This window comes from Hyaena hyaena, unplaced genomic scaffold (genome assembly GCF_003009895.1).
Source record: "Hyaena hyaena isolate Hyena2069 unplaced genomic scaffold, ASM300989v1 scaffold_423, whole genome shotgun sequence".
NCBI lineage: Eukaryota > Metazoa > Chordata > Mammalia > Carnivora > Hyaenidae > Hyaena > Hyaena hyaena.
Window position 1 is genome coordinate 431,830 of NW_024081058.1, and position 22,987 is coordinate 454,816.

The following is a 22,987-nucleotide window of genomic DNA, read 5'->3' on the forward strand; positions in this document are numbered from 1 at the left end:
GGTTGCTCAACCAACTGGACCATCCAGGCACCTCGAAAGATGTTTTGATATATCAGAAATTCATAAATAAATTTAATATATATGGATTATATTAATAAAATATAAAATATATCACCTCAATCTATATTCACAGGCAGCAATTACTTTCAACTCTGAGTATATCTCCAATAGACATCATTTAGCTTCACTGTAGAGATTGTGATTTTAAATAGATGTGTGGAAAAAACATGGTAATTCCTGCAAATATCTAACATTGCAGTAGGATAAAATATATTCCTATGATTACTTTTAGTTGATAACCAGTAATAGGAAGATTTGTTCTCTAATAGTAATATTGCCATTCTCTAGAGATAAGTGAAAAATGTGGAAAGACAATAACAGCATATATTTTTACAACTTTAGAAAATCCTTTAACATCAAGTATATTAATTTCTTAATTAATGTAACCTACAAAATGACTTCTGATCTTACTGAAGGTTCCACTTACGCCATGGAATGGTTTACAGATTGGGACAAAAATAAATCATTTATGTAAATGGATACACAAGATATGCTTTCAAGATAAGGAAAATAAGACAGCAATATAACAAACCTTTATTCTGTTTAAAATTGTAATATAGATGTCCATCTTATGCTAAATAGTAGTATTTTATATTGGAATTTACATAAAAAAGATACAATAATGCAATCAGTTGTCAATTATTTTGAGTAGCAGCTGTGCGTTCCTTTCATGGCTTGATATATAAATGGCAATGGTTTTTAACAGCATATGTCTGCTTTTAATTACACATACCTTATTTGTAGGAATAAATGCATTTTTTAGAAATATGTAGATCTAGTTCACAGAATAGCTCAGTAGTCCATAAATAACCACAGTTATTTTATTTTGCCTTTACTTTATAACATGACTTTTTATGGCTCTGTTTTTTAGTTTTTAATAGACTGTAAACAAGTCACTAGGTTATCATCTTTTTCATGAACTGTTAACATGTATTTTTACTATTACCAAAAGTACAATTATAGCAAATAGAAATATATCGATAAATGATTATTGACTGAATACAGTGAATGATGTTACTTTCTCTCTCTGTACAATGTTTAATGTTTCTATCTTCCTCCCTTTGGAGAACCCTCTGTTTCTCTAAGCTGTCTCCCAATTTATTAAATAACTTATCTTCTCAATCACCATGGAATCGTAGACAGCGTGCTATGCAAATTGTATCTCAGGGCAATGCTATTCTTCAGCAGAATAAAAGTGTACCGTACATATATTTTAAAACATAAAGTCTGTTAAAAGTATGTTTTCTTATGGAAAAATTATTAGTTAAATAATGATAATAATTACTCTTTGCTATCTGGCATAAGAATTACTTATGTATCTCATTTTAATCTCCAGCCCATGCTTACTCAGTAAAGAAATATGCAAATCAATAGAATGAATTCCTTTATAAATGATATCAAAAAACATGGGATAAACTGCAGATAATATTTTTTCCAAGTTCAAAAGAAGTCCTGACTCTATTCTATGATCAAGGTAAGTGTTCAGGTATTTATTACATTAAAATTAGAATATTCATCACTGAGAATGTGTTAATCATCTCCTTTATACCTTCATTTTACAAATACATTAACTGAGACAGATGGCTGAATTGATTTAGTGAATAATCATTAATAGTTACAACAAAGTTAAAATTATATTACATTTTCCAGACCTCTATTTATGCAGTTTTTTATCATGGAAGATGAAAATACATAGTTTATACTTACAGAATTTGCAAAATTCTAAAATAATGAACACCGATTGTTTTTATTCTTAGATTTTATTAGCTGTTGGTACACCTGATTAAATGGTTTTCAAACTATATCTCTTTTTAAAAAACACAGCAGGCATCTTGTCTACAAAGTATGCAAAGCCGTTCTGATGTAATGCCTAATAAGAAACAAGCACCCTTTAAATAATATGAACATAATGGCTTGACAGTAAATGCTTTTTCTTGTAAGAATTCATCTTCTAGAAACCGTAGAGTGTTAACAAATTTAAAAGGAAATACATTTTGTGTTTGTCCTTCACTTTAATGGTATACTATTCTTACTTAATCACCACTATAAAAGAGATTAAAGTCTAAATAAAGTCAGGAAATGAGTTAAGTTTATAGTTCAGTTCAACTGGGAAAACAGTTATATTTAGCCTTGTATGTATTATTAGATACAATCAGTGAAGGTAAACATTTTCAAAACCTTGAATTAATTATCCAGTACCATTGTAACTCATTTCCACATAAAACATATTTTATGACTTATATTTGTATTGAAAACTCTTATAAATTATAAAAAGGTTAACTTTTATGAAACAGAAGCTTGATATATAAACTTGTCTAAAACTTCATTCTATTTAGAAAAACAAGTTTATTTTGTCCTTGACTAAACCTAATTTTAAATATGGATTATATTTCTTAATGGGGAAATATTGCTTTAATAGAGAATATAATTATACACATAGAAATAAAACAGGACACTGCTAGATTCCCATTAATTACTAACAATAAATGTTATTTCCAGAATTAGAGAAAATGAACACAAAACCAAACCACAGGTGTAGTTAAAAGCTAAAATTCCTGAATAAAATAATTAGCAAAAGACTGACTACCATACAGAATTTCAATCTGTGGTGTATTTAAGATTTTTCTTAGTCTTCAATGCTTTCTATATCTTGCATTTATTTTCTCTCATTTTGAAGTAATTGCGTAATGAACTGCTTTCTCATTTCCTTCCTTTCTGCTTTTTTTTTCCTTATCTTTTTAATAATGTTATTCATTTAAAATTTCTTTTTACAACTTTTGTGTTTGTTCTTGTTTTTTCTAAAACAGGCAAGACTTACTTCTAAGATTAGATCATATGTAATGCATCAATATTTGAAATAGTTAAAAACATCTCATTGGAACATATTTATTTTATATGCAAATTTGAAATAAACATTTTTTTTGCATTGAACATTTTTCAAAAGGTTGATGAAACGAAGATGAAGCTGCTGCAACTACCTATTATTTGAAACTAACTCATCATTTTATATCAGCCATTGATCTAAATTAATCATTACTGGTTTGGTTGACATTGAAGAAAAAAACAAATTCGCAGATATTAATTAGTAGGCACAAATAGCACCTTATGCTTGACTTTTATTTTTAATATCCTTATGGTACTTACTATTAAATCTTACGAACAAAATAAATTGTTGTATCTTACGATTTTTTCTTTGGCAATAGGCAGTCTCTGGCTATTTTATTTTTAAGATTTCATTTTAATACTTTTAAGTTCACAGTAAAATTGAAGAAAAAGTACAGAAAGTTTACATACAGCCCTTGCTCTCACACACCAGTAGCCTTTCCCACTACCAACTTCCTCACCAGAATGACACATTTGTTACAAGTGATGAACCTATATTATCCTACCATAATCCTGACGTTCATACTGCAATGAGTTCTAGAGAAAGCAATCCTCATGTTGGTAAGTATTTCTATCACATCTTTTTCATACTCCCAGGCTAAAGAAGCCTGCTCTGGATTAGTGAAATTCAAAGCACTGTTGCAGTTGAGAATAAAGGCTCAACCAAGTGGTATAAATGTATCAGGATCTGGGAAGTGACATGTTTTTCAGGCTGGGTTACATAATTTGCCAAGGACACTAAATGAGTAAAGCTTCCCAAGTTGTCCTGCTAAAGAGAAAGCCTGGCTATGACTCCCTCCCTTTAGTTAATCTGTCCCTGCTGTCATTTGGGAAATGGTATTAGGCTTACTCTTTCCTTTACCTGAGGCAAGTTCACTGTCATTAGCTGATGTGTTATCTTGCTAGTTTCTCCATATCAACTGAAGAAAAAAAAAAAGGGCCATCATGGTTTGGTCATAGGGAAAAATGAAGATATCTTTCAGCTGCCTCTAGTTCTGTACTTCATGATGGCCCACTGCCATAAGAAAAAAAAAAAAAAAAGTCCTGTGTTGATATCATCATCTAGCCAACTTTTTAGGGGATCTTACTGAGGTTAGGATCACAGCTGTAACTATAAAGAGTATATTATTTGCCATAAATATAGGCATATTATATATATGTGTGTGTGTGTGTGTGTGTGTGTGTGTGTGTGTATGTATACATGTATATATCCAAACATATTTTATTCCTTATTCTTCTCCATCTCTTCTTCTTCCTTCCTTTTTTTTATAGTAATTTTTAATGTTTATTTATCTTGAGAGAGAGAATGAAAGAGAGCACATATGCATGGGGAGAGGCAGAGAGAGAGGGAGAGAGAATTCCAAGCAGGCTCCACGCTGTCAGTGCAGAGCCTAACACAGGGTTTGATCCTTTGACTCTGAGATCATGACCTCAGAGTAGATCAAGAATCAGATGCTTAACTGCTTGAGCCACGTAGGCACTCCTTCCTTCTTTCAATGTTGCCTTATATTTAGGGTACAGGTAAGCATTTCAAGATAGTTATCAATGATTAAAAATATAGTAAATCCATCATTTCTTTGTATTTCTTTCGATTGGAAGCAAAAAGAGAAAAAATGATAGCTTTACCTGAAGTAGGTTAAAAAATAACCAATTTTGCTTGTTCTTTTTAAAACATCTTATAAGATCATGTTGGATTTATTCTTAAGAGAACCACAAAATATTGTGAATACCAAACATTTTCTTTAACAGTGTTTTGAGGCACTGATGGTATATGAAAGAAAAGCATATACTGACAAAATTAATCTCAGATACTAAATCAAAAAGAAATAAGTAAGAGTATTTGAGAATTTCACACTTAAGAAATATTTAGTCATTAATAATTCAAATGTATTAACACAGAAGTATATATGCTGATAGGCCTTAACCTCATAAATTTACTGGAATATTGATAAAAGAGGTGACTAATGCTTGACTTATTTTATTTAAGATGTTGGATTTATTCCTAACAAAACCACAAATTATTTTTAAATCTGAACTTTAACTCATTTTCCTTTTTAATATTTAATTTTCCAGTCCAATATTCTATTTTGTTTCTTTGCCTTTACTCACTTATTTATTATCATTTATTTATGTATTTTTATTTTTACTTTACAGCCATTGTACTATGAGATAATTTATTCTGATTTTTTTCTCAGTAAATTACAGTAGGTATTTTGTCTTAGCCACAATGTTCTGGTTTAAAAAAAAAAATTCTTATTTTCCTAAATATCCATGACTAAATATTTTACAGTTTTGAAAATCTGATTTTGTTATAGCTATACCAGTATTTTCTATGACTATGAACCTTCTAAATAAAAAATAATATAATTTAAAGTGTTACTCCCTATGAATCATGACTGAACTAAGTAAAAGGAGTATTATTTCACTTTTTAAAAATTTTGAAGATGTTTAGTATAGATGCCAAATATATCAAATAAAGATATATAATAAATAAAAGATTTAAAGAATAGATGCATATTATCATTGCATAGATAACTTAAATACATACTTTCTACTTAAAATATATCATGTTTTATTAATCTATTTGCTACTTTACAACACCTTCATTAGCCCACACTGGTTGGTGAAGACACAAACAAATCTGGTTGTAATCATCTAGTTAGCAATGTTAGTTTAAATTTAATAAATAAACATAGTCAACTATATTATATGTTATATATACTAGTTTCAGGTCTCCTCTAGGGTCAGGCTTAAGTTTGCAAATTTCTATCGGGAAAAAAACTCCAGGTCAGATATGCTTCTTATAGTTTACTATATGAATGAGTTTTTATAATTAGGCCCTGGAGGAGAGTACCTATATCATTTTTAAATCCTTATTTCTTAATTGCAGTGTAATTAGCACTGTTATGTTAGGTATATTACAATACAGTGTACAATATAGTGATTTGACAATTCTGTACATTACTCAGTGCTTTTCATGCTAAGTATACTCTTAATTCCCTTCACCTATTTCACATCCCCCCACCCACATCCTCTCTGGTAACCACAGCTTTGTTCTCTATATTTAAGAGTCTGTTTTTGTTTGTTTGCTCATCTGTTTTTTTTTTTTATTTGTTTCTAAATTCTACATATGAGTGAAATCATATGGTATTTATCTTTCTCTGACTAATTTATTGGACTTAGCATTATACCCTCTAGATCCTTCAATGTTGCTGCAAATGACAAGATTTTATTCTTCTTTGTGGATGAGTAATATTCCATAGTATGTATGTATGAGTCTGTATAATATAGATGTTATATATGTGTGTATATATGTTATATGTGTGTGTATATATATATATACACATATATATATATGCCTACATCTCCTTTATCCATTCATCTATTGATGAACACTTGGGTTGCTTCCATGTCTTGACTATTGTAAATAATTCTGCAATAAACCCCTAGAGGTGCATATACCTTTTTGAATGAGAGTTTTCATGTCCTTTGGGTAAGTACCCAGTAATGGAATTACTAGACTTTATGGTAATTCTATTTTTAATTTTAGTTTTTCATGCTATAAATTCTTGCATTAAGAAAAAAGTTCATATAAAAAACATTACACTACAAGGAACCAGTAAAAGAAGAAACTTCTCTGAAATTTAGAAGGAAATAACCAAAAAAAAAATGAGTAATATATAAAATATAGAACAAACGATAACATAACATTGAAAATAATGACTAGTTTTCCCAAAAAATAAACAAAATTGGCAATGTTTTAATTATATTAACTAAGGAAAAAAAGAGACAAGACTTGAAAACCAAAATGAGAAAGGAAGAGAAAACAATAGAATGGATACCACAGAAATATATAATGAGATAATAGATTAGTATAAATAGTTATATACTAACAAATCAGTTATATACTGACAAACAGTTATATACTGACTTAGAAAAAAAAACATAATTCCTAACAATACACAAGTTACCAAGATTGAATCACGAATCTTGAATCCAAGAAACAGAAAATCTTAGACCACTAACAAGAATGAAATTTGAATTAGGAATCAAAAATCTCCCAATATAGACAAGTCCAAGACTATATAGTTTCATTGGTGAATTCTATCAAAAATTTAAAAACATAGTTAATGATAATCTTTATCACAATCTTACAAATAATGGAATAGAGAGAACACATTCAAAATCAGTCTATGAGGCCAGTATTATTAGCCTGATACCAAAGCAGGGTAAAAGTCCCACTGTGGTGGGCCCATCCCCCAGAAGTCTAGCACAAACCCCTGGCTGCAAGTGGGGGACCAAAAGTGAGAAAGACAAGAAAGAATCAGGGACAATCTCCAGAAATAAACACAAAACAAGTAATAAAATGGCAATAAATACATATCTATCAATAATTACTCTGAATGTAAATGGACTAAATGCTCCAATCAAAAGACACAGAGTATCAGAATGGAAGGGGGGAGAAGACCCATCTATATGCTGCCTACAACAGAGTCAGTTTAGACCTAAAGACACCTGCAGACTCAAAGTGGCAAGGTGGAGAAACATTTATCACACAAATGGACGTCCAAAGAAAGCCAGAGGACCAATACTTATATCAGACAAATTAGACATTTTGTTTTCATATTGTTTTTATCCTGGTTTGGTGTCAGAATACCTGTGTCTTATCCAGAGTCTCCACACAGGATCTTCGACCCCACAACCCAGTCCTCACGCCTTGGATTCTTCCCACAGTATTCTATTTGTTATTGTTCAATCTCTTGTCATACTTTACTGCCTTTGCTCATTTATTTTCCTATGGGAAACTCAAGGTTAATGAGTAAAACACATTAATTTAAATTCCACAGTATCAATTGATCACTACCCAGTTTTTCAATGACTCTAGGAAGCATATATAGTTTGTGGTAAATAAAACTGAAAGACGGATTCAAACCAAGCCAGGACAGATTAAGTTTGCATCATCTTTACGTGTCTAATTGTTTTCTAGGAAATATTTTTTGGTTTCATCATAGAATAGTAATAGCAAAACAACAGGGTTAATTCTATTTAGGGAAAGTCACTGTAACTATGTGGTAATTATTTATTCCTCTTATCTTAAAATAGTTTAATTTTATCCTTGTCATTGTCCTTCTTCTGTATATAGTTCAACCTATGTTAGTATGTGTGTAAATCAATAGGGAAACATGAAAAATAATCACTTCATGCTAATTCCACTTACTAAATATTTGCCGCACGTTGAGCTCTGTGTGAATCATGTTCCTCCTACATAAGGCTTCTGAGATGCCAAAATTATCCACCACCTGTACAAAAACCACAGAGAGTATATTTTGAGTGTTAAATTCTTTGCTGACTTTAATTTCATACCTTTATTTTGCTTTTACCCTCATTTATTAACCTAAGGAATTTCATTTTTGTTTCCTTTTGCCATAGCATGCACTTTTGTAAGCCATTTTAAATTCAGTTGAAATATAAACATGCAGAAATAAATAACATTATGGTTTCCTTTATTCCCAGGCAACACATTTGTATAGAATCTCCTAAATCATAGAACCTTGAAATGAATTGAGGCAACAACATTTGTAGCAGAAAAATAACTATTACTATAAAGCCTTAATTAGTTAGAACCTATAATTAGTCAGCATTCATTAAAGATTATTTGAATTCACACAAATGGTGTATATATAAGTAGCCATGTGCACTTAGCTTAGGAGAGTATTTCTGCCAAGACTATTTACTATAAAAAGATGAATACACATGGATATAAGCAATTGTAATCGTATTTATATGTAAGTGAGCACATGGTAAATGTACACAGAGAGACCAAGCAGCTAAACCATTTTGTTATAATGGAAGGACATCTATATTATGTAAAACACTGTATTCATTGTCTGCCAAACTATTTTTTGTTTCCATTTGTCTGTTTTGTCATTCTGTGACAAAATTATAGGACAGCAATAACGGCATAGGAACCAAGAGATTAAAGCTTTCTCAGGAAAAAAGGAGACACTATTTTGTGATAACAAATGCTTACTTTATTTGTGACTTATCAAGTAAGTCTGATAAGAAAATTTTCCTAAAGTGACAAATATCTAAGTTCCCTAAAACTATTCAAAATATGTCTAATGTGTATTAAATATTTAGTATCATGTTAAACAAATTCTGATAAATTTTTAACAAAAATTTAGTGATTAATTTATTAACAATTCTAAAAATGTTGACTTATCTATAATTGGAATAGAAGTAACTTTAAAGCCCATTAATTTCATAACCAAATGTTTTTTGCATGGGTTTTGGAGTCATTAAACTTCAGTAAATTATCTTTTGTGAGACTTCATTGCTTTATTGCTTTATTATCCGATGATATTTTTTTAATTTTGTTTTTAACCTTTCCTTATTTTTGAGAGATGGAGAGAGAGCATGAGTGGAGAAAGGGCAGAGAGAGAGGGAGGCGTGGAATCCCAAGCAAATTCCAGGCTCTCCACTGTCAGCACATAGCCATGAGAGGCTCAAATCCACAAACTGTGTGATCATGACCTGAGCTGAAGTTGGAGGCTTAACCAATTGAGCAACCCAGGCTCCCCATATTATCTGATGATATTTAATTCTTCCTCATATGGTTTTCACAAATCCTGGTACCTTGAGTTTTTTAATGACCTTAAATATAACACTATCTACAACAAATGATTTAGAGATTACAAAATTCTTTATAACTACTTGTTGTTTTTATATCAAGGCAACTTGCATATTCATCTTGTACAAATTATGCACATTTCTTTGTAATTCCATAATAGTAGTTTATTTACTCTGAACAACTTGCATAATCATATGTATTCATCCATTTGACTTACATGTTCTTGCCTCCAAGGGGTGTGGTAGGGAATTAATCTGTGCAAGAGTAACAAAGAATGTGTAGTATGACTTGGTCTATGCTTTCTGTTCTTGGTCGTACCCTGTGCTAGCCAACTCAGATGGTTAATTTTATGTTAACTTGGCTAGGCCATATTACATGGGTATCTGGTCAAAAATCTCTGGATGTTCCTGTGCAGGTGCTTATTTTAGATGAGATCAACATTTAAATCAATACACTTTGAGTAAAGCAGATTACTTCCATAACATAGGTGGGCCTCGTCCAAACAGTTAAAGGGATTAAGAGAAAGCTTGACTTTCCCTTAGCAGGAAGGAATTCTGCCAGCAGTCTGCCTCTGGGCTCAAACTGCAACATCAAGTCTTCCCTGCGTTTCCAGCTGCCACCCTACCCTGTAGATCCTGGACTTGCCAGCTTCCTTAATCACATAAAGCCAATGCCTTAAAATCAATCAATATCCCACATACCCCCTCTTTTCTATTAAGTCTCTGGAAAATCCTGACTAAAACACCAACAAAACTATCCATATTAATTTTGAAACCATTTTACAAGGAAAAACGTTTGTCATTCAGGTGAACTTTGTCCATCTACTACATGCCAGGCATTGTGTTAAGATCAGCAAAAAAACCAAATAAATAAATAAAACATGGGCCATACTTTGAGATGACTAGAAAACTCTGTGGGAAAAAAATATACATGAGAACAAAGTATTTAAAATAAATAGTACTATATTTAAACAGAGATAATGGCATAAATTATGGATGACTCAATTATAAAAAAAAGTTGTTAATGAATGAATAAGGTAGGAAACATCTGGAGAGAATGGAAAAGAAAGCATAAAGGATTATGAATGCCATAAAGATACTGAATATTATCCTATGAATTAGGGAATTCATTAAAGTTTTTAAGCTTAGGTATCAAATGTGTAGGTTTAGATTTTTATTTTGATCACTCTGATAATATTATAGTTGATGAATCTGCACAGGGTGAGAACAGAAGACAGAAAACTACTGAGGAGATTATTGCATTAAGCTAGGGAAGAAATGATTAAGACTTAAGCTAGTAGAGGTGGAATTAAAGGGACATAATTACAAGTATTAATGAGATTGATTTGAGTATGAAGACCATTATACAGACTTCTATTGACATTTCTAGCTGACGTGGGTCAGTGGTGAATACGGCTCCCTAAAATAAGACATACCAGAAAAAAGGAACAAATCCACAGGAAAATATAATGATACATATTGAAAATGTTGCATTTAAGACACTAGTTAAATAATTATATGCTATAAATTTATTTAGTTTGTCCAATAAGCTGTTATTAAATAGGCACCTTGGTTTTTGAAGTTCAAAGAGTAGACAAAGAGTTTTTTCAGTCATGGACAAATGAGGGAATTTCTGCTTAATTCTATGAATAAGAAGTAAAAACATTAGTCTCTTTCTAGTGGTGTTACAATTAAAATCCTTTTAATCAAGGAGAGTATCCTTTCCTTGGATATTACCTTGGGTTTCTCATATACTAGGATATTTCCAACATAGTCTTTTTAAAACAAACCATCTTCATGATTCATTTATTTTCTGATACTGATTAAAGAGATACTCATTATTAGAGAACTTACAGGTATTTTCCTCAATAACATACCTTCTTGTGTGTATGATTATTTGGCAGAATATATCACAAAGTTAGAAAGCTTCTTCCCTTTTTTCTAGGATTTTATTGTTATTTTACTTCTCCCCTTTGTTGAAGAAATATGTAGAATATTTAAAACATATTAGAAGAACATTGAACTAGAAACAAACAGATCATGTTTAAATTGTGGTTCCATGTAGCTCTAAATTATATAATACTGGAGAGATTTAAACATGAGGACCTGTGAAATATACATTTATAGCCTATCTCATTTGTTTTTTGTAGGAATAAAGTTTGATGCATATGAATGCTGCTAGAAGATGGATTTATGCTTTGTAAACATTCATTAAAATTTAGTGAATTAAAGCTCTTTAGTAGTGAAAAAAATTTAAAGTATCAAATCTAAATTTTTGATTACAGAATTCCTGCCCCCATTCTGTGAATTCTTTAAGTTTTATCTTCAAATAGAAATAAGTAAAGTCAATCCCTTCTGTTTGTAAGAAGAAACATATGCAGATTACTATAGTTAAAAATAGTTCATCTAAAGGATGTGTAGGGAAGTTCTTACAGCTGGTTACTGATACAGGGATAGCTTATGATTCCATCCCACTACCAATAAAATTCTTCTTTGTTTCCACTTCTTATCTGCTCCACTCCACCTCTCTTATCAGCCTAGTCTCTTTTTCCAGCACAGATTCCACAACAAGCAGGATTTGCTTTACTGGGTAATCACTACTGAACACAGACAAATCCTTCAAGCAAAGTGTTTTTCCTCATAAGTGACTCCAAGGAGACTAAAGATGGATGACACTGGGAGGGCACCATCTCTAATTTAATCAACTTGGGCCCAGTTGACAGAATCACAGTAATGAAGCAGAGGTCTATCTGAGACTAACCACTCCCGGTTGCCTGCTCATGAGGTATCTTTACACAATTGAAGACTTTTAGACATCTACTAGAAAAACCGTTCAGGTTATACATATTTCACAATTTTATGATAAAAACTTGGGGGACTTTTTATGGATTAATAATGTTATAAATGTATTCAAATATTCCTATTAAAATAATTTTCAAGAAGAAGAAATGATCCTGGAGGGAATAAAGCAGGGAGACACAAAGTCAGATCAAAATAGGAGAAGGGTGCCTTGGTGGCTCAGTCAGTTAAGCGTCGGACTTCAGCTCAGGTCATAATCTCGTGATTCGTGAGTGTGAACCCCACATTGGAGCTAACTCTCTGGCTCAGAGCCTGGAATTTGCTTTGGATTTTGCGTCTCCCTCTCTCTCAGATCCTCCCCTGCACATACTCTGTCTCTCTCTCTCCCTCAAAATAAATAAACATTAAATTTTTTAAAAAGAGAAAGATTTTATAAAATTTAGTATGTGAATTTAAATTTTATCAAAATAGTGTTAACATGATGCATAATTATATTTGCAAAATGTTTACCTCAGAATAACCCAGGTCAGTAAAACTGTAGAGGGAAACATGCATCAGGAAGAAAATCATACGGGGAGGGGGGGAAGATCAATTTTTGTCTTTGCAATTCTGAAAAATACTGTGCCAAACAACTATTTATAGTTTCAGGTCTTGGTAACAACAATTTGGCAGGCAGAATAATGTCCTCCACCAAACAAATGAACAAAACCCAAATGTTCATATCCCAATCTTCAGAACCTGTTAATATGCAGGATAAGTAGCAAGGAGGAATTACAGTTGCACATGGTTAATACTGCTAATCAGCTGACTTTAAAATGGGGAGATTACTCTGAATATTCCAAGTGGGCTCGATATAACCACAAAGGTTACTAAAAGCAGAAGAGGAGGGTGAAAGGAGAGAATCAGAGAAAGGGATGTGTTGATAGAAGCTGAGGAAGAGTGGGAAGACATGAAAACTTGACCCATTGCAGACTTTCACAGAGAAAAGGGACCACAAACCAAATGCAGGCATCCTCTAGATGCTAAAAGAGATTCTTCTTAGAGGAGATTAAAGTTGCTAACGAACTGACCTTAAAATAGGGTATCTTGGATTACTCAGATAGTCCCAGATATTCCAGTGTAATTACAGGGGGCCTAGTGAAATGGAGTTCAGAAGGTTGGAGAGAGAGAGAGGAGAAGGGGAACACAGGTCCATGAGGAAAGAAGACGCTCTGCTGATGGCTTTAGCTATGGAAGAGGAGGCAGCTAACAAGAGGAACTGCAGGTGATCCGTGGAAGAAAGTAGAATGTGCAAGGGGATGGATTCTCCCCTAGAACATCCAGATGGCATGCACCCTGGCCAACACCTTAATTTTAGCCCAATACAATCTGTATTTAATTGTCAAAAGCCTGAAGAACGGTAAGATAATAAATTTCTGTTGTTGGAAGCCGCTAAATTTGTGGTATTTTATCCCCGCCATGAGAGAAAATGAAAACAAGTCTAGGTTTTTCGAACAATTTTTAAACTAAGCAAATCCACAATTAGAATAAGACACAGTACTCGCCCTAAAGGCTTTAATCAAGAAAGATCAAACTGTAATGATGAATACTGGGATGCGCAGGCTATAATTAAAGACAAGGATTATTTTCCTAAAACATATTCAATTTATATTTATTTAAAGCAGTGATATCAGTATTGGTAATAGTCTTTCCCAACAATCAGGGCAAACAACCTGATGTACTGTCCCTGATGGAAAATTGATTTTGAAAACAAATAACAAATCAACAAAACCAAACAACAAGAAGAAAAACAAAACAAATAAAAAAAAATAACTATGGGCTTACTCTCCAGTAGCATAGAAACATAATCTGAGGACATTCTCAGACCACAGATAGCTCAGCTCCCATGTTAAAAAAACAAAAATAAAACAAAAACACAGACAATGAGCACTGTGAATACTAGATGATGTCAAAGGAGTCACTGTGCTCCTTAAGACACTAATGTTTGTGTGGGCCCAATATAGTGAACCGTACGACGCTTTTCCATGAAAACATTCATGCCACTGATGAATACGTTCAAATAATGAATAAACAAATAATGGAATTAAAGATATTTAAATGTTCTGTTGTCCAGACATTAGAGAAATACACACCATAGAAAGTTAAGAATAAATAGATAGAGTTTTCAAAATATATCCTTTGGAATATAATTAGGTAATTTATAAACAAACTGTTTAATGACTACAGTGAAAAGAACAATTCACTAAATAAACTTTAGTATCACACACTACTTCCAGATCTACTTAAGGAAGAAGCCAATATTTTATGAAGTAAACTGGGGAGAAATAAAACATTCTGAAGCAACAAATGTAAACATAACTAACTTTCAAGACTGTTTGAGCAAATCAAATATCCCTGCAGAGGCTGCAGAAACAGGGCCTAGCCCGAATACCCAAGGACTCCTTACTGATCTTCCACTTTTTTCCTGCTTGTTTTTTACATAGCATTTATCACCATCATTTACTATTATTATGTATGAAGTTTATGAGTTGTCTCTTTCCCCTGAGATATAACCTCCACAAAGTCAAGGAGCTTTCTTCCATTTTCTTAACTAAGGGATCATGAAACCTGTTAATGGATCAACAGGTTTTGATAAATAACAATTTCTCAGTAAATATTTTACATAAAATAAGTGAAAATCACGTAGGGTAGAGACGTTTAAAATTGACTACTGAAAAATCAATAAAAAATGAATATGAAACTGTAATTCTCAACCAAATCTTTTGTTTTTATAAACTTCTCAGTTTAAAACTTACAAAATACTTAATCAATAGATAATATCTGAGTATTCAAGTCAATATTCTAGTTCTTAAAAGCTCAAAGTAGGATAAGGATACTATTATGTATTTATAAATATTTACAATTTATGTTTGCTTTGTATAAAATAATCAGAATTTATGACAACCAAATATGAACAGAAACTTATAATCTTTATTTTAAAAAGCCAAAAACTGTATATACTATTTTCTCCTTCAAAGTCAAATTAGGAGGTTACTTTCTTTTTAACCATTGTATGAAGCTGTTATATCTTTCATTTCAAGCCTTAATAAACAACAGTCCCACTAACTGAACATTTTTCTTCCTCCACTTAATTATTTAGATTCCTCCCTTCTTTAATATGCCCTGGAAATTTGTCAGAGGAGTCACAAATAGTTTATTCCTTAGATTACCCTAACAGCCAGTCAGCATTTTTTCAGTATTCAATTTAAACATAAATTCTATATTAAAAAATGTCTTCTCTACTAATTTAATTGGAATGAATTTTAGCTCTATTAATGGATTAAAACTCCTTCATGGTACAGACATAATTGTTCTGCCACTCTTTAGTTTGTAGACTTCACTGCACATACTACCTGCTTAATATTCATCTTATGATGGCTGGTAATTGGGACTGGCAACCAGATTTGCAGAAGCTTAATAATGGTTGACATGTAATATTTTTTCAACTTTACTGAAGTATAATTACAAACAACATTTAAGATATTTAAAGTGAACTTCACAATGATATTTGTATACACTGTGAAAGGATTCTTCCCTTCTAATTAATTAACACATCCATCCACCACCTCCTGTGTGTGTGTCTGTATGACTGTGTGTGCATGCATGTGTGTGTGTGTGTGTGTGTGTGTGTGTGTGTGGATGAGAACATTTAAGTCCTACTCTCTTGGCAAATTTCAATTACACAGTACAGTGCTATCAACTATAGTCACCATGTTATATATTTGATCCTCAGACCTTATAGATCTTTTGTTTGTTTTGGTTCAAAGCAGTTAACGATTTGTCTTAAAGTATACAGATTCATGAGGTCTATTAAAATAAAAGATGTTGGAAAACAGTATTGCTAAATCATAACTTCTTAAGCTTTAAGGTCTTCCCTTGCCCCCATGATTATTTATCCCCACATAACTCCACTTGACTCTAGCTTTTCTTTTTATAGTTTATGCTTGTCTAGGATATTCAATAAGCCTTCCTAAAGGGATAGAGCATGGACATTGAGTCCTAGAATCAAATTGTGGTTGAGCTGCTTAGTAGATATGTAACACCATGCAACTGATTTAATTTTGTCAAAGAGAAATAAAGTCAGGTATGAGTTAGTGGTAAGGACCGATCTTTATCAGTAAGATATAATTGCAGTAGGGAAGTGGGTCAAGCTTGAACTGAACTCAACCTCAACTGGCACAGTGATGACTAGGTGTTTTAAAAGGAGAATAAATGTGTAGTGAAGGGGGCAGAGGGGCTTGAATCAGGGAATTGAAAAATTACAAAGGGTGGGTAAGTGTAAATGCCAATTAGAACAGCTGTGTGGGTTACACGGACTGGGAGATAGAGGCCCTATCATTTCTGATGATGACATTTCAAACTTATGTCTCAGTTCCTTGAGAAAGACACACTCAGGTTGCAGAGATACATATAAATCTCAAATTAAAAGAGAAAGAATCCACAAAATCCTTTCTAGTAAATGGTCAAGAAAGGGTGGTAGAAGTCTATCTTCAGACATTAGCTAGAACAAACAGGAAAGTCTTTTGACAGCATTAAGAATGTAAGGGAGGCTAGGGTTATTCTAGGGATGCTGCCTTGAGCTACTAGAAACTATGTTAAAGGGGAACCTGCATGGCTCAGTTAAGTGCCCAACTCTTGATTTTGTCTCAGGTCATAATCTCACAGTTTGGGAGTTCGAGACCCTCATCCAGCTCTGCACTGTCAGTGTGGAGCCTGCTTGAGATTCTCTCTCTCTCTCTCTCTCTCTCTCTCTGTCTCTCTTTCTCTCAAAATAAATAAACTTAAAAAAAAAGAAAGAAACTATGTAAAGTCTTAGCTTGGTAGGGATATGGGTGAAGTCATTTATGCTGAGTCTGTGAGTTTTATAAGCCAAATTTGAGGCACAGTGTAGAAGAAAGATTAGGAGAGTCTGGCTACAATTTGGTCAAGGTAGGAATCTTTGTCAATTCCCATTGTTGGAATAACATTCAAGGTCCAAGAAGGAGCTACTCCTACCTGGGATGCCATGTCAGCAAACTAAAACTTAGATAACTTTCTTATCCCTGCAAATATCCACTTGACCAGAAATGCAATATATTCTAAGTCAGTCCCCAAATACCAAGCCAACTCTGAGCTCCTTACTTATTTTCTTTTTTCTCCTCACTCCAAACAACATTGACTATGTGATCCCAGCCTATCAGATATTTTATATTTTTCTCTTCCTTGTTCTTTACCATTTACCCTATCAAAGGCTTCTTAAGTCCTATCCCATTTTGGAGTTCTCCCAGTTGAGACTATACACTCTATTAAGTGTTAAATAAAGTTTGTATCATCTAAATGGCTTTCTTTAATCATGTTTACCACCACCTACAAAGTGGCAGTATATTTATTTTCCTACTTCATAAAAGGAAAATACCCATTTAATCTGCCCCTTTTACCCTTGTTTTGAATGCAGTTCCCTGAGAATGTAATGCTGAAGCTACAGAAAATATTTTGAGACCATGAGTAAACAAATTAAAAGATGAAGAGCCAACCCTGTAGTATGGTGGAAAGTCAGGAAGAGGCTTCATTCTGAGGACATCACTGAAATGTGAGTTCAAATCTAGAACCACCTATTTCCTGCCCCCCTTTTCTTTTCAATAAACTTTTATTATTTGAAAAGTTTTAGATTTACTGAAAAGTTGAAAATGTAGTACCAAGAATTATTACATACAAATCATCAAATTACCCTTATTAACACTTTACTACTATTGTACATTTGCCCCAAGTAAGAAATCAACATTGGAACAATTATATTCCCTAAGCACCACACTTTATTTGGATTTCACTAGTTCTTTCTCCTAATATCCTTTTTACTATTACAGGATTCTGTAAAGTAACTGTAAAGTTACTTCCTCCCCACCTTTCCATATTATACTCTTTGGAAACAAGTCATAACCAAGTCATAAGCATACCTCATAACCAAGGTAAGAGTGGGTGGGACAATTTTAGCTCCATTTCCTGGAGGGAGGAACACTTATATAAACAATTAAGAATTCTCCTCTTAGGCTGGTCCTTGAACATCTAAGCCAGAGAGGGTGAATTGGAATGGGGCTAGTCCAACAAAGAGAGGGGACAGATCCCTGGCCTGAAGAGGGAGGGATGCGGAGGGGTCCAGGCATAACCTGCAGGTAGAGGGGCCAGCCCTGGTACGCTTGAGGTTGAGGCAAAGACTGGAGGACCAAGAGTCTGGGTGGGGATCTACTCTAGGGGCCGGTAATGAAACTCCAGCCCTAGGAGGTTCTTCAACTACGGAAGTAAAGACTTCTATAAGCCTGCTCTTCAGGGTACAGGCTCTATGCCTGAGGGCCACCAGTTTTCAAACCACTGACTGAGGGGTCAAGGGTACTTTACCCCAGCAGGGCTAGTTTTGGTGCCCAAAGCACACCCAGGAAACTTTATACCAAGAGGTAGTGACCCACAGTGAAGATGACCCTGTGCTGAGATTAAGGACTTGGGTTAATGCAGATTCTGGGCAGGCTTGCACATACTCAGCCTCTCCCTCTCCCAAGGGGCTAACTTCTTTAACTGACTTTCATCCAGGTTCTAAGTTTCCACTGGCCTTGGGACTACTACCACTGCCCTTTATTTATCTTAAAGCTGAAAGTACCTTTATAGCAACCTCTCCCTTTCCCTCACCTCCAGCTCCTGACTATGACTTTTCTGTTTCTATGAGTTTGACATTTTCTTTAAATTCTATATATAAGTGAGACCATGCAGTCTTCTCTGTCTGGCTTATTTCAGTTGGCATAATGGCCTTAAGGTTCATCCATGTTGTCGCAGATGTTAGGATTTTCTCGTTTTGTTATGGCTGAATAAAAAACAAAAACTGTATATTGCCACATCTCTATGCATTCATCTACTGACAGACACACAAAGTGTTTCCACATCTATTGTAAATAGTGAACATGGGAGCGCAGATGTTTCTTGGACATACGTATTTTGTCTCCTTTAGGTATGTACCTTGACATGAACTTCTAGAGGATCATACAGTATTCCTATTTTTTTAATTTTTTGAGGGATCTGCATACTGTTTTCCAGAGTGGCTGCACCAATTTACATTCCCACCAACCGTGCACAAGGGTTCACTTTTCTCCATACACTCGAAAACACGTGTTATCTCTCGTCTCTTTGATTACAGCTATTTGTATTTCACTGATGATAGTGATGGTGAGAACCTTTTCATGTATCTGTTAGCCATTTGTATGTCTTCTTTGGGAAAATGTCTATCCAGTTCCTCTGCCCACTTTTTTAAATGGATTATTTGGAGGTTTTTTTTTTAATATTAATTTGTGTGAGTTCTGTATATATTTTGGATATTAACTCCTTTAAGATATATCATTTGCAAATATTTCCTCCCATTTTATGGGCTGCCTTTTAATTTACAGATGATATCAATGATATTTGTCATGCAGAAACTTTTAGTTCGATGTAGTCCAACTTGTTTATTTTTGTTTTTGTTGCTTTTTGGGTTCAAAATAAGAAAAAAAATCACTGACACGATCTATGCCTAAGCAGTTTAACACCAGTTTTCTTCTAGGAGTTTTAGTTTCAGGTCTTAAATTTCAGTCTTTACTCTACTTTGAATTTATTTCTGTGTGAGGAATAAGGCAGAGGTTCAGTTTCATTCGTGCGCATGCAGCCGTCATTTTCCCAGCACTACTTATTTCCCTGTTGTATATTCCTGGCTCCTTTGTGGGAAACTGACATGTATGGCTGGGTTTATTTTTGGGCTCTCTATTCTGTTCCATTGGTCTGTATGTCTGTTGTTACACAAGTACCATGTTTTTAAAATTACTGTAGCTTTGTAATAGATTTTGAAATTCAGGAGTGTGATGCCTCTAGCTTTGTTCCTCTCTCTCGGGACTGTTTTTGGCTATTTGGAGTCTTTTGTGGCTCCATACAGGTCTTTGCTTTTGTTTTTGTTTTTTACCATTTTCTTTGAAAAATGCCATCAAGGTTTTGACAAGGATTACGCTGAATCTGTAGATGCTTTGCATTATATGGACATTTTAACAGCATTAATTCTTCTAATCCACGAGCACAGAATATCCTTCCATTTACTTGTGCTTTTTTCAATTTATTTCATCAGTGTACTATAGTCCTCAGGATACAGGTCTTTGATTTCCTTGGTTAAATTCATTTCTAAGAATTTTATTCTTCTTGATGCATTTGTAAACAGGACTGTGTATCACATATACTGATACATAATATATGTGTATCATATATATTGATTTGCAGATATTGTACAATTCTTGAATCTTTGGAATCAATCTCATTTGAGCATGGTGTATGATCCTTTATTGTTTAATTAGGTTTGCTAAAATTTTGTTGAGTGCTTTTACATTTATATCCTTCAAGGACACTAGCCTGTAATTTTCTTTTCTTCTAATGTCTTCACCTAGTTTTAGTATAAGTGTAATGCTGGCTTTGCAAAATGAGTTTGGAAGTGGTCCCTTTTCTTTTTTCTTTTTCTCAGAAGAGTTTAAGAAGGACTGGTATTAATTCTTCTTTAAATGTGTGGTAGAACTCACCAGGTAAGTCATCTTGTCCTGGACTTTTATTTGTTGGGAGGTTTTTCATTACTGATTCAGTCTCCTTACTAGTAATCAGTCTGTTTAGATTTTCCAACTTTTATGACTCATTCTTGATGGTTTGTGTGATTCTGGGAGTTTAACCATTTCTTCTAGGTTGTCCAGTTTGTTGGCATATAATTGTTCATTGCAGTTTCATGATCCTTTGTACTTGTGTATTATCAGCTGTAATGTCTCCTCCTTTATTTCTAATTTCATTATTTTTTGCCTTTTTTTTCTTGATGAGTCTAGCAAAAGGTTTGTCTATTTTGCTTATCTTTTCAAACTATAATATTATATACATGATTTCTGAAATGGAGCTTGCAAGTTATTATCATTTAGATTGAGTTAAAGGGTTGGGGCACCTGGGTGGCTCAGTCAGTTAAGCATCTGACATCAGCTCAGGCCATGATCTCGCAGTTTGTGACTTCAAGTCCCAGCATCAGGCTCTGTGCTGACAGCTTAGAGCCTAAAGCCTGCTTCAGATTCTGTGTCTTCCTCTCTCTGCCTCTCCCCTGGTCACACTCTGTCTCTATCTCTCTCTCAAAAGTAAACATTAAATTTTTTTTAAAAGCTTTATGTTTTATCCTTTAAATCTTCTTTCAGATAAAGCCCTTCCAAGGGTTAATGGACTCACAGGAACCATTAAGAGTTACAGAGGGCATCTGGGTGGTTTAGTCGGTTAAGCGGCCGACTTCAGCTCAGGTCATAATCTCACGGTTGTGGGTTCAAGCCCCGCATTTGGCTCTGTGCTGACAGCTAGCTTGGAGCCTGGAGCCTGCTTCGGATTCTGTGTCTCCCTCTCTCTCTCTGACCCTCCCATGCTTACGCTGTCTCTCTCTCTCAGAAATAAATTTAAAAAAAAAAAAATTAAAAAAAAGAAGTAGTAGTACAATCCAGCCCATGAGCAAAAGGACTACACTAGCATAATATATTCTGATACAGTAACAGGAAATCAGAATGAACTGCAGGTTCTTGACAGCAGAGCAGCATGTATTCCTTATGATGGGACAGAAGTGATTATCTGCTTACCAGTGGGCTGAAGTCCACAGCCAGGCCACAATGGTGCTCTGATTACCTTCAGCTAATCCTTTGGTCAGGGGTGACTTTTTTTTTTTTTTCTAGGAGAGAGAGAGAGACACAGCGTGAGCAAGGGAGAGTCAGAGAGAGAGGGAGACGCAGACTCTGAAACAGGCTCCAGGCTCTGAGCTAGCAGTCAGCACAGAGCCCGACGCAGGGCTCGAGCCCACAAATCGCGAGATCATGACCTAAGCGAAAGTCAGACGCTTAACCGACTAAGCCACCCAGGCACCCAGGGGTGACTTTTGATGCTCGACAGTGTTACTATGACAGACAAATCTGGTTATCAAATGATCAGAATCTAAAATAACATATTTCCCAAATACTCTAAGATTTTTCATTCATTAGAAGCTGACATTATCATAGTAATGTCTTTAACATAATTATAGTTAAAATAAGCATGAATTTTTGTCACTATTACTCATAATATATACATTTCCTACTCTCAAAAACTTATTTAGTTAGAATTTAATGCCTACTTTAAAGTAAGTATAATGATGTTTTTGTGATGTAAAACAAAATTAACGTTAAACAATAGCAGTATTTTTAAAAATGCACCAATAACTGGGGCACCTGGGTGGCTCAGTCCATTGAACGTTCAACTCTTGGTTTCAGCTCAGGTCATGATCTCACAGTCTGTGAGTTCGAGCCCCATACTGGGCTCCATGCTGAGAGTGTGGAGCCTGCTTCAGATTCTCCCTCTCCCTCTACTTCTGCTCCTCTCTTGCTCATGCTCTCTCTCTCTTTCTCTCTCAAAATAAATAAATAAACTTAAAACTAAAAAAAAAAAACAAAAACCTGACAATGTATAGTGGGCTCCATCTCAATTAAATCTCAGCCACAGAATATACTACCCAGTATTAATACCTCTTCCCTTTGTGTGTTTGTGTGTGTTTATGTATATG

General features: G+C 33.9%; 1 long non-coding RNA gene across 2 annotated transcripts in view; it reads right to left on the minus strand.

The window, feature by feature from the left end:
* Positions 1 to 22,119, minus strand: part of LOC120245569 — a 171,523-nt gene extending 149,404 nt beyond the window's left edge. Inside the window, exons 1-2 of one of the 2 annotated variants that reach the window (XR_005531825.1) lie at positions 22,035 to 22,119; positions 8,162 to 8,243 (exon numbers count right to left, since the gene is read on the minus strand). This is a non-coding gene — a long non-coding RNA (uncharacterized LOC120245569). Of the gene's footprint in view, positions 1 to 8,161; positions 8,245 to 22,034 lie in introns of those variants that run through there. The other variant, XR_005531824.1, reaches the window with a different exon arrangement.
* Positions 22,120 to 22,987: the final 868 nt, after the last annotated feature.